Source organism: Plecotus auritus, assembly GCF_963455305.1.
Source record: "Plecotus auritus genome assembly, chromosome: 1".
Taxonomy (NCBI): Eukaryota; Metazoa; Chordata; class Mammalia; order Chiroptera; family Vespertilionidae; genus Plecotus; species Plecotus auritus.
The window spans coordinates 139767652-139779903 of NC_137770.1; positions in this window are offsets into that span (position 1 = coordinate 139767652).

A 12252-nucleotide genomic window follows, 5' to 3' on the forward strand; every position below is an offset into this window, starting at 1 on the left:
TGAGGACTCCTTTGTAATTAACTATTTTTTCTCTTTTAGCCTTTAAGGTCCTCTCTTTATCTTTAACTATTGCAGTTTTAATTATGCAGTGTCTTGGAGTGGGCCTCTTTGAGTTCACCTTGTATGGCACTCTCTTTGTGTCCTGCACTTGTGGTCCTTGTTTTTCACCAGGTCAGGGAAGTTTTCAGTCCATTATTTCTTCAAATAGGTTCTCAAATTTTCGCCCTCTCTCTCCTTCTCCTCGTACCCCTACAATGTAGATGTTACTATGGTTTGTGTTGTCCCTGAAGTCATTGAAACTAGCTCATTAATATACATATATATATTTGCTGCTCTAATTGGGTGCTTCCTGCTACTGTGTCTTCTAAATCAAAATATCCTATTCTCTGCTTCATCTAATCTGCTGTTGATTCCTTCTAGTGTATTCTTTATTTCAGATATTGTATTCTTTGTTTCTGAGTGGTTATTTTAAGTGGTTTCTTTGTCCTTTTTTTATACTTGCCATCTCTTTGTTGAAGTTAGTACTACGTTGCTTGAGCATCTTTGTAACCACGTTCTTGAACTCTGTGACTTATGCATATTTCTCCCTCCAATTTCATTTAGTTTTTTTTTTTTCTTAGAATTTCTTCTGTTCTGTCATTTGGGGCATGTTTGACTCCCCATTTTGGCTGCCTCTCGCTATTTGTTTTTGTATATTAGGTAGATCTTGCTTTGCATCCTAGTCTTGGTACAATGGCCTTATGTATTAGGTGTCTTTGAATCTCATTGGCACAATCCTTCTGATCACCTCAGTTAGATGCTCCTGGAATGTCACCTGTGTGTGTTCTGTGAACCCTCTTTTTGTAAAGTCTTGATTGCTTTTGGGCTGTTTGTGGATGGGGTTGACCTTCAGGCTGGTTGACTACACACAGTATACAAGCTGCTGTGCAAAGACTGACCCTATGTTGACTAATTCATGCCAGCTCGGTTTGCTGTCTGCCCAGGTCTTCCTTTGGGTGTTCTGCTTGTGGATCTAATTGGGTCATGCTCTGAAGCCTCCCACGCCAACCCCTGGGTGTGTTGGTTCTGGAGCCTCTTGGAAGGGACTCTGCTGAAAGGCAATGTCAGTCTCTGCCTGTGATTTCCCCTTGGGCTACCTGTGTGGAGCTATAAAGAGATCCAGTATTTGTGACTGCCTCTGCTGGGCCTGGGTGCACCTAGAAGGTGCCTCCTTCTACCAGCCTCAAGCCCATGGGACAGCTGAGCAAAAAAGCACAAGTCACTTGGAGACTTGGGCTACTTCTGCCTACAAGCTTTCTGCTGGGGTCAGTCACTGAAAAGAGTTCCCGTTGGTATGTGAGTTGCATGAGGTAAGTGAGTCATCAGGTAGGTGCAAGTGGTGTTTACTGTGTTTATACAGATTCAAACTCAGTTTCATTTCTGGGTGTGAGGCCACTCAGCACAAGTCCCTAGGTTACACAAGAATGCCACTTATCACCCACCAGGTACCCATGGACTGTTGTGGAAGGGTGGGGCCTCAGGGAGACATTAGGGGAAGGTCATCAAAATTCATCAGGGCCCAAAGACCAAGATTTGGCTGTATGGATGGAGGCCTCAGCACTGGAATGGTGGCTTTAGTTAGACCAGCAAGGGAATAAAGACCCACAACCCAAAGTCACACAACTCAGTCTTCTGACACCTCCTGAGTCCAACTAGACCTACTTAAGAGACTTCCATGAAAGTGTACACCATGGGCCCACACTCCTTTGTAGTGTGTAGATCCACAGGGTTGTGGACAGGATTTAGGATGATGGGCTACATTCCCCAAGCTGAGGCCATAAGGATAGGGAGGGCTTGACCCAATGGTGGTGGCATCTGTGGGCATTGTGGGAGAGGGACTCAGCACAGGGAGGGCACCCAGAGGTCATCCCCCTCAGCTCTCTCCCAGAGCCACAGAAAGCAGTCTCCTCACATGACTCCCAGGCCACTCTGAGCTACCACTTTCTTCATAGGCCCAGGCTGGAGTGGTGGAGGAAGGATACTTGTGTGCTGGCCCTTCACGAGGGCTCCTGTTTTTCTATCAAACTCCCACCTCTTCCTGGAAGGCAGAATCCCTGCTGATTTTTCACAAGCCAGATGTCCTGTGGGCTCCTCTTCCAGGCTCTGATTCTCAGGGCTGGGAGCCCAGCATGGGGTTGAGACCACATGCTCTTCAGGGGAACCCATTGCACTGAGAAAATGCTTCTGCATTCTCAAACACCACAAGTGGATGCAGGAACAGCCCTTTTTGAATCTCTGTCTTTCCTACCAGTCTAGCTGAGGCTTCTTCTGTAGATCCTTGGTTATAAGAATGATATTCAGCTGGTCTTCAGTTGGTAATTCAGGTTAGTAGTTATATAATTGAGTTGTAATTCCAATCTGGTCCACAGAGGAAGTGAGTGTAACTTTCACCTCCTTTGCTTCCATCTTGGATCACCCTAAAAAATTCTGAAATGCACTGCAGGAGCTCACTATTTAGGATATGGTGAGGTAAAATATTTTAAGTGAGGAAGGCTTAGTAATGTTAAAATTCAGCTATTAATTTATTTCTGATAAATTTAACATCTAATGAATTTTTTTATTCCAATAGTGTTACAATTAGGTTTGAGGGCACATGTTTTTATTTTAATGTAGACCAAGGCAAGTTCTTTCTTTCTTTCTTTCTTTCTTTCTTTCTTTCTTTCTTTCTTTCTTTTCTTTTCTTTTCTTTTCTTTCCTTCCTTCCTTCCTTCCTTCCTTCCTTCCTTCCTTCCTTCCTTTCTTTCTTTCTTTCTTTCTTTCTTTCTTTCTTTCTTTCTTTCTCTCTCTCTCTCTCTCTCTCTCTCTCTCCCTCCCTCCCTTCCTTCCTTCTTTCCTTCCTTCCTTCCTTCCTTCCTTCCTTCCTTCCTTCCTTCCTTCCTTCCTTCCTTCCTTTTCTTCACTCCTCAGTTACAATTCATTGATTTGGGGAATAGATAGTCATAGATTAAGAATTCTAACAGTTAATTTTAAATTACATTCTAATTTTTCTTTGTCTATACTTGATTACTTAAGGATAAAGTTATTTCAGAAACACATACCCAGACAGCAAAGACATCTAAAAATCAAAGCAAGCATACTCATCTTCCACCTTTGCATCTGGAAAAAATGTCTCAAGAATCACAAATAAATAACGCATGTGACAAAGAGGGTACATCTGCATATTCAGGACACCCTTCTGTGCAAAGGGATGAGGAAATGTGCATCAAACAAGGCACATTAGAGCAGAGGAAGAACTTACAACTTTCCAAAGATGAGTCAAAGCAGAAGTCACATGAATTTTTTGTAAAATTAAAAATGACTGAGTGCCCCGAGGAAGAGCCACCACGTGATAACTCTAAAGGAGGAGCAAGCTTAAGACAAATGCCTTCTAATTTGACAAGTAAAATGCTTGATTGTGAGGGGAAAGATGCATTTGGAATGTCTGTCTCTGCAGTATTACAAACATTTCCTGAACGAGAGGAACCCACTCTCAAAATTGTTCCTCCATTTCATGCAGACCCTGGGTCCCTGGAAGACTCTGCCTGGTCCTCTTCTTCTGAGTTTTGTTTAAGAGAAAAGGAGTTACATTCTGAAAATGATCACAAATTTGATGCTGAACACGTTTTAAACAAAAATGAGGAGAGTTTTTATAATGATACAGAAAGTAAAAAAGTAAGGACCCCAGTAGTTATGTCTGAAGTGAGAGAAGACCAAGAGTTTGCTATGCAGATGACAAAAAATATGAACCCAAATACCACAGATTGGAAATTAGGCACCAGACCTACACCTCAGTCTAGTGATCCGAAAAGCCATTTTGATTTGTGGCTTGTCCGCTGCAATGAAACGAAACCCATGATTGAAATAAAAAGCCACGATATGCCTGCTGTTACAAATACTTATACGGAAACAAAGCCAAATCAACACTTGTTCCAGAAACCATTATGTGCAGATCATTGCAGTGCTAATTATTGTAAAAGCGTGGACTCTAAATTAAAAGATGAGCATTCCTCTGCACTGCACAATGACAGAACACCTGGAGCATATGTAATTGAAGAACTACAGCAAGATTTACAAAGGTTTAAGAATGACGTAGACATGTTAAAAGTAGAGCACTTGGCTTGGAAAAAAGAGATTGTTCAACTTCAAAAAGAGGTAGAATTTCATTTGCTGCTACTCTGTTTTTTCTCTTCATCAATTCTCTGGTCCATTCTGATTTTCCACTTCTGAAAAATATATTGTACGTAAAATGAGGTTGTCTAAATATGTAATTGTGTATATAAATAGATTCTGTCAACTAAATAATAAGTGTTTAGGAAAATATCCTCCTGTTCTTTAATTGACTTAAGTCTCTCTGTCAGTCTTCCCTCTGAATTGGGCAACTAATTTAGCTATGTACCATGTGACCTATGTACTATGAACCAGTGAAAAGTATAAAGAAAATTGTTTAAAATATGTAATAAGTACTATACTGTTGCTTTTTAAGTCCATTGGCTTAAATTTCCATTACATGCTATAGCTCAGGGAGTGTGGCTCAGTGGTGGAGCATTGACCCATGAACCAAGATGCCCCTGATTGGATTCAGGGTCAGGGCACAGTGTTGTGGCTGGATCTATAGTATGGGATGTGCAGGAGGAATCCAATCCATGTTTCTCTCTCATCAATGTTTCTAACTCTATCCATTCCCATGCTCTCTTCCTAAAATCAATTTAAAAAAAACATAAACTGCATCCCAGAAACAATAAAATGGAAGGAAGCTATGACTGGGAGAAAGGACATAAACAAATATCCCCAGCTAAACTCATCTATTTTGTGCTATAGTGTGTGCAATCTTCTACGGTTTACTCAAAACCTTGGAACTTAGAATTCTAATATGATCACTTCAAGATATTTTTACTTCATTTATGTTACAGTTTACATTCAATATTATTTTGTATTAGTTTCACATGTACAGCATAGTGGTTAGATCATCATATACTTTATAAATTGGTCTCCCCAATATTTCAAGTATCCACCTGGACTGTACATCATCATTGCAATTTTATTGAGATACTAGAGGCCTGGTGCATGAAATTCGTGCACAGGGGGTGGTGTGTCCCTCAGCCCAGCCTGCACCCTCTCCAATCTGGGACCCCTCGAGAGATGTCCGACTGCCCGTTTAGGCCGGATCCCACCGGACAGTTGGACATCCCTCTCACAATCCAGGACTGCTGCCCCCTCCTGCCCCCGCTCACCTGCCTACCTGCCAGATTGCCCCTAACTGCTTCTGCCTGCTAGCCTGATCACCCCCTAACCACTCCCCTGTTAGCCTGATCGATGCCTAACTGCTCCCCTGCCGGCCTGGTCACCCCCAACTGCCCTCCCCTGCCAGCCTGGTCGCCCCCAACTGCCCTCCCCTGCTGGCCTGGTCACCCCCAACTGCCCTACACTGCAGGCCTGGTCACCCCCATATGCCCTCCCCTGCAGGCCTGGTCCCCCCCAACTGCCCTCCCCTGAAGGCCTGGTCCTCCCCCCCCACAACTGCCCTCCCCTGTAGGCCTGGTTCCCCCCCCTCCACAACTGTCCTCACCTGCAGGCCTAGTCACCCCCAACTGCCCTCCCCTGCTGGCCATCTTGTGGTGGCCATCTTGTGTCCACATGGGGGCGACCATCTTGTGTGTTGGAGTGATGGTCAATTTGCATATTACCTCTTTATTATATAGTATTTTAATAACAAACATATATACTTTCACATATATTTTTTATCACCACTCTCACATGTGTTTGTTGAGTCAAAGCTTTACATTATGTTGTTTAATAAAGTGTGGAACTGCCATAAAAAAAAATGAAACCTTGCCATTTGTGACAGCATGGATAGACCTAGAGGGCATTATGCTAAGTGGAATATGTCAGACAGAAAAAGATAAGTCCTGTCTGATTTCATTTATATGTGGAATGTAAAGAGCAAAATAGGTGAACTAAGAAATTTAAGAGAAACTCATAGATGACAGAAATCTGACTGATGGATGCAAGAGAAAAGGGGTCAGTAGATTGGGCAAAAAATATAGGGATTAAGAAATACAAAATGGTAGTTACAGAATAGTCACAGGGATGTCATGTACAGCATATAGAATGTAGTCAATCATCTATATATATAAAGAGCCAGGAGCTGTCACATCCAAAACAACTGAATGGACGACCAAACAGGCTGAGTGGGGCGACCAGGCTGGCAGGTGGCTTAGTGAGGCAGGACCAAACAACTGAACACCAGGCTGTGTGGGGTGACCAGACCAGCAGGGGGGGTTAGTGAGGGACGACCAAAGGACTGAGCAGCAGGCTGCGTGGGGTGACCAGGCTGGCAGGGGGGGCAATGAGTGGCGACCAGGCCGGCAGAGGGGGTTAGTTGGGGGTGACCAGGCTGGCAGGGGAGGCAGTGAGGGGTGACCAGGCTGGCAGAGGGGGGCTGTTGGGAGTGACCAGGCCGGCAGGGGGAGCAGTAAGGGTTGACTATGCTGGCAGGGCGGGGCAATTAGGGGCAACCAGGCCTGCAGGGGGTGCAGTTAGGGGTGATCAGGTTGGAAGGCAGAGGTGGTTAGGGGTGATAAGGCTGGCAGGGGGGCAAGTTAGGGGCGATCAGGAAGGCAGACAGGTGAGCAGTTAGGAGCCAGCAGTCATGGATTGTGAGAGGGCTGTCCGACTGCTGGTTTAGGCCCGATCCTCAGGTTTAGGCAGTTGGACATCCCCTGAGGGCTCCCGGATTGGAGAGGGTACAGGCTGGGCTGAGGGGACCCCTCCCCCCTGCACGAATTTCATGCACCAGGCCTCTAGTATTGTAATAAGTATGAAGGTGTCAGATGGGTATTGAAATATCAGAGTGATCACTTTCTAAAATATCTGATTGTCTAACCACTATGTGGCACAACTGAAACTAATACAAATAATGTTGAATGTGAACTGTAATTGAAAGATTAAAAATATAGAAATGTAGAATACCTTCCAAAAATAAAAGCATGGCAATTACCATTTTGACATGTATGTATCCTATAGGTCACATAAATTATTTGCCATAAACTCAATATTTGTCTCTAAAAGAGAACCTGAGTTTTGAGGTGGAAAAAAAATCTGAGACATTATGCTCCTTTATAAGAAAAAATGGATGAGCCCTCTCTTTACACTAAGGCATTAAATTACTTTTCAAAAGTCATACTTAATTTACCTGGTTAATTCGATGAAATTTTCTGTTTATTAATCTGATTCAGTATTATAGAATTACTAGAGGCCCAGTGCATGGATTTGTGCAACAGTGGGGTCCCTCGGCCTGGCCTGCGGGGTCAGGCTGAAACCGGCTCTCCGACATACCCCAAGGGATCCCAGATTGCGAGAGGGCGTGGGCCAGGCTGAGGGATTCCACTGGTTCATAATTGGGGCAGGGGAGGGACACAGGAGGTTGGCCAGCTGGGGAGGAACTGCGGGAGGGCTCCAGGGTGTGTCCAGCCCATCTCGTTCAGTCCCAAATGGCTGGACCCCAGCAGCAAGCTAACCTATTGGTTGGAGCATCTGCCCCCTGTGGTCAGTGCACGTCATAGAGACTGGTCAAATGGTCTACTGTCTGCCCCCTTGTGGTCAATGAACATCATAGTGAGCAGTTGAGCGGCCTTAGCATATCATTAGCATATTACACTTTGATTGGTTGAATAGCTGACCAGACCACCAGACACTTAGCATATTAGGATTTTATTATACAGTAACTAGAGGCCAATGCATGAAATTCATGCAGGGGGGAGGGGTCCCCTCAGCCCAGCCTGCACTCTCTCCAATCCAGGACCCCTTGGGGGATGTCCGACTGCCGGTTTAGGCCCAGCATATTAGGCTTTTATTATATAGTATATCCCTTCTTTTGGTGCCATAAAATGGTAGGAATTGCATCCTTACCAAGTTTGGACAGGTCATTTAACCTTGGTTTTATTTCCATTATTAGTAACTATGGGGCTAAAGTAAGTAGATAACTACTTGTATATCCTCTAGCTATAAGATTTTATAGTGATTGTATTACTCATTTTCCAGAATTGTACATTAACCAACAATTGGTTTCATTCTGCTCCAGTGTTGTGGTAAACTGTGGTTCATATATTTTATGAATTCCACCACGTTTTTGATACCTGCAAAGATCTTAAAGAAAAAAAGAATTGTAAAAGGCAATGAGGAAAAAAGAAAAAAAAAATGCAATGAGGGAAGGAATAGCTTCGTGCAGAAAGAGGAAAGCTTCCTATTTGTTACTGACACACATTTTCACATCCTCTAAATCTGGTGGGTAATGCAAGACCCAGGAGGGAAAGACAGAAGAGGACACATTTTGCATCTTTGTCCTTTTATTTCTCTGTCTCTGCTAGATAAATGGGGAGGGGGTGGGTAAGGGGAATGTTAGGTAGCAAAGAGTGGATGTGATGTGAATAAGAGCACAAAATTAAGACAGCTCTTTTAAAAATCTTGGAAAATTCTGCTTATTTACTGAAAGAGAAATGAAGCAGCCTTTTCAACAACTTCAATGACCTGTAATGATAAAATTAAACACATAAAATATTTTTATTGGTTAAAGTCATAGCAATTAAAGTAAAAGCCAAATGTTAAAATTAATGAAAACACAGTCTTCTTAATGAATAAGGTAGTAACAATATCCTTAATATCAAACTTTCATCAAAGGTTGAAGAAGAAAAAAAGAAGCAGAAAAGCAGTAAAAGGAGAGTGTCAGGAAACATGTATAATGCTGCTGCTGATGACAGTGATGGATGGAGTCAGAAAAGCAAAGATGAACAAACTGATAAGCAGCAGCTTCCAATTATGGAGAGTGAAGATTCTGATAGGTAAGCCTACAGCAGTATTTAATAATAGGTCATTATTCTTTTCCTATAAAACAAATTCCAATCTGAGCAAATATTCATGATTAATGAATTTTATATTTTTACTAGGGAGATTGATCCTTGCCTGGTAATCAGAAAAATGTAAATCAACAAACAATGAGATACTGTTTTTTGAATTTAAATGATAAATATTTTATTTAAAAAAATAACAACCATAATTGGCACATGGGAGGAAAAGGCACTCCCGTGCCCCTACTGGTACATGAAATTGGCACATCCTTTTCAAGGGTAATTGAGCTAGTTTTTAAATTTCAAGTATGTCATTCCTTTATCCCAATAGCTCCACTTCCAGAACTAGATCCTACAGGAAAACATGACTTGAATATACACACACATACAGATTCTAAGGACATTAATTATATATTATTATGTATATAAAACATATGATAGGTCATTATATGTATTTTATATATCCACTAGGACTGCTGGCTCCAAACTGCTCACCTGCCTGGCTGCCTGCCTGATTGCCCCTAACCGTTTCTGCCTGCCAGCCTGATCAGCCCCTAGCCACTCCCCTGCCAGCCTGATCGACACCTAACTAATCCCCTGCCGGCCCGATTGCCCTAACTGTCCTCCCATGCAGGCCTGGTCGCCCCCAACTGCCCTCTCCTGCTGGCCTGGTCACCCCTAACTGCCCTTCCCTGCAGGCCTTGTCACCTCCAACTGCCCTCCCCTGCAGGCCTGGTCCCCCCCAACTGCCCTTCCCTGCAGGCCTGGGTCCCTCCCAACTGCCTTTCCCTGCAGGCCTGGTCACCCCCAACTTTCCTCCTCTGCTGGCTTGGTCACCCCTAACTGCCCTCCCCTGAAGGCTTGATAGCCCCCAACTGCCCTCCCTTGCAGGCCTGGTCCCTCCCAACTGCCCTCTCTTGCTGGCCATCTTGTGGTGTCCATCTTGTGTCCACATGGGGGCAGGATCTTTGACCACATGGGGGCAGCCATCTTGTGTGTTGGAGTGATGGTCAATCTGCATATTACTCTTTTATTAGATAGGATTAGATGCAAAAGTTACCAAATAATTTCATTTTCAAAGAAAACCATAACTAATTGGATTATTGCCATTTTCTAACTATGTATATGACATGCAGGTATTTTATTTTTTTCTAAATTTTCCAGTTTTATTGAGCTATAATTGACATGTAACATTTTATATTTTGAAGGGATACAGTGTGTTTATTTGAAACACTTTTATGTTGTTAAATGATTACCTCAGGATTCTTTGTTCACATTTCCATTACATCGCATAGTTACCAATTCTTTCTTTGTGGTGAGAACATTTAGATCTACTCCCTTAGCAACTTTCAAGTATATAATACTGTATTGTTCACTATAATCACCATGCTGTACATCAGATAGGGTTGAATCCTATATGAACATATATGACATTTATTTAAGTAATTCTGGCAATATGAAAGAGTAGCAGGTCATCCAAGAAAATCTGTTCTGAACCTCCACACCATACGCCAGCTGCTTATATGGGGTAGAAAGACAAAGATTACATGAGGAAGTAGGCAAAAGAAATAAGAATGGGTATCATGCAAATGCAACACAAATGGATATTACAGGCATGGGAAGTAGGCAAAAGGAATAAAATGGGTATAATGGTTACAGATTACACCAGTGAAGGCTGGGACTCCATTGTTTCATCAACAAGGTTGTTAATCTTTCCATGATAATAGGCAGTTAAAGAGGACAGACCACATTTCCAGGTTAACTCCCAAGTCCAAGGGGCCTGGGAGGAACTCCCAGCCAGATGAGAATATGTTTTCTTTAATCAGAACAAAACAATCATGGTTAACAGAGCATGATTAATATTTGTTATAACTATAGCTAGTCTCTACTATTCTATTTCTGCCCCTAGCAGTAGGATTTTCTTCTTCCTATTTTCCCTGGCAAAATTCCACTGTATATGTGTGTGTGAGAGTGTGTGTGTGTGTGTGTGTGTGTATACATATATATGTGTGTACACACATTTACTATATAAACACACATATACATGTACATTCACATACTTAATACACTCACACATACATAAAAACATACATACATGCATACATACCACATCCTCTTATCTGTTCATTTATTGGTGAACACTTAGTTTGTACATCTTGGCTATTGTGAATAAGGCTGCAATGAACATGGGAGTGCAGCTATCTCTTTGAGGTGGTGATAAAAAATGTATGACTGCTCTCTAGATATTTGTTATATCCTTTGGTCTAATGTTTGGTTCCAGTTTAACATTCCCATCTCTTCACACTGAGCCTTTAGTGTCTTTAAGAATGAATTGAGTCCTGGCCTGTGTGGCTCAGTTGGTTGGAGCACCATCCCTTATACTAAAAGTTTATTAGTTTGATTCCCAGTCAAGGCACATACCTAGGTTGTGGGTTTGATCTCTGGTTTGGGTATGTATAGGAGGCAACCAATAGATGTTCTCTCTCACACTGATGTTTCTCTGTCTGTCTGTCTGTCTGTCTGTCTGTCTGTCTGTCTGTTTGTCTCTCATTCCATTCCCCTCTTTCTAAGACCAACGACCATATCCTCAGGTAAGGATTAAAAAAATTAAGAAAATGAATGAATTGAGTCTCTTGTAGGCAGCATATAGTTAGGTCTTATTCTAACCCATCAAGACATTCTCTACTTTTTTTCTTTTAATGAATTTATTGAGGTGTCTCTGGTTAACAAAATTATACAGGTTTCAGGTGCACATTCTACAACACATCATCTATACACTGCATTGTGTGTTTACCATGCCAAGTCATCCTATGCCTTTTGATTGGAGAAGTCAATCCATTTACAAAGTAACTATTGGCAGATAACAACCTACTAATCCTATCTAGTTGTTTTCTGGCTGTTTTGTAGTTCCATTGTTCCATTCTTCCTCTCTTGCTGCCTTCCTTTGTGAATTGAAGATTTTCCATAGTGTGGCTTGATTCCTGCTCTTTATCTTATGTGAATCTGCTGGACGTTTTTACTTTGTGGTTAGCATGAGGCTTACATAAGTCATCTTACAATATAACAGTTTATCTTACATTGATCACATCTTTGGTTATATTTAACTGCAGATTTTCCTTAAGAGAAGAAAAAGAAAAAAGACGAAAAGCTGGTCTGCTATGTAAAAAAAATAGGGTGCAGTTAATAAAGAAAGAAGAGCACTCTATTAAAGAAGTTGAAATGAAGCCACAACTTAAAACCACCATTAGAACACAAGACATGACACTGGAGATTATAAGAGAGAAGGAGGTAAATTTATCTTTGGGAAAAATCTCTTATTTCTAACAGTACTTCATCAATATTTATATCCCAGTCATTTAATATATATTATTACATTTAAAACAAATAAAAA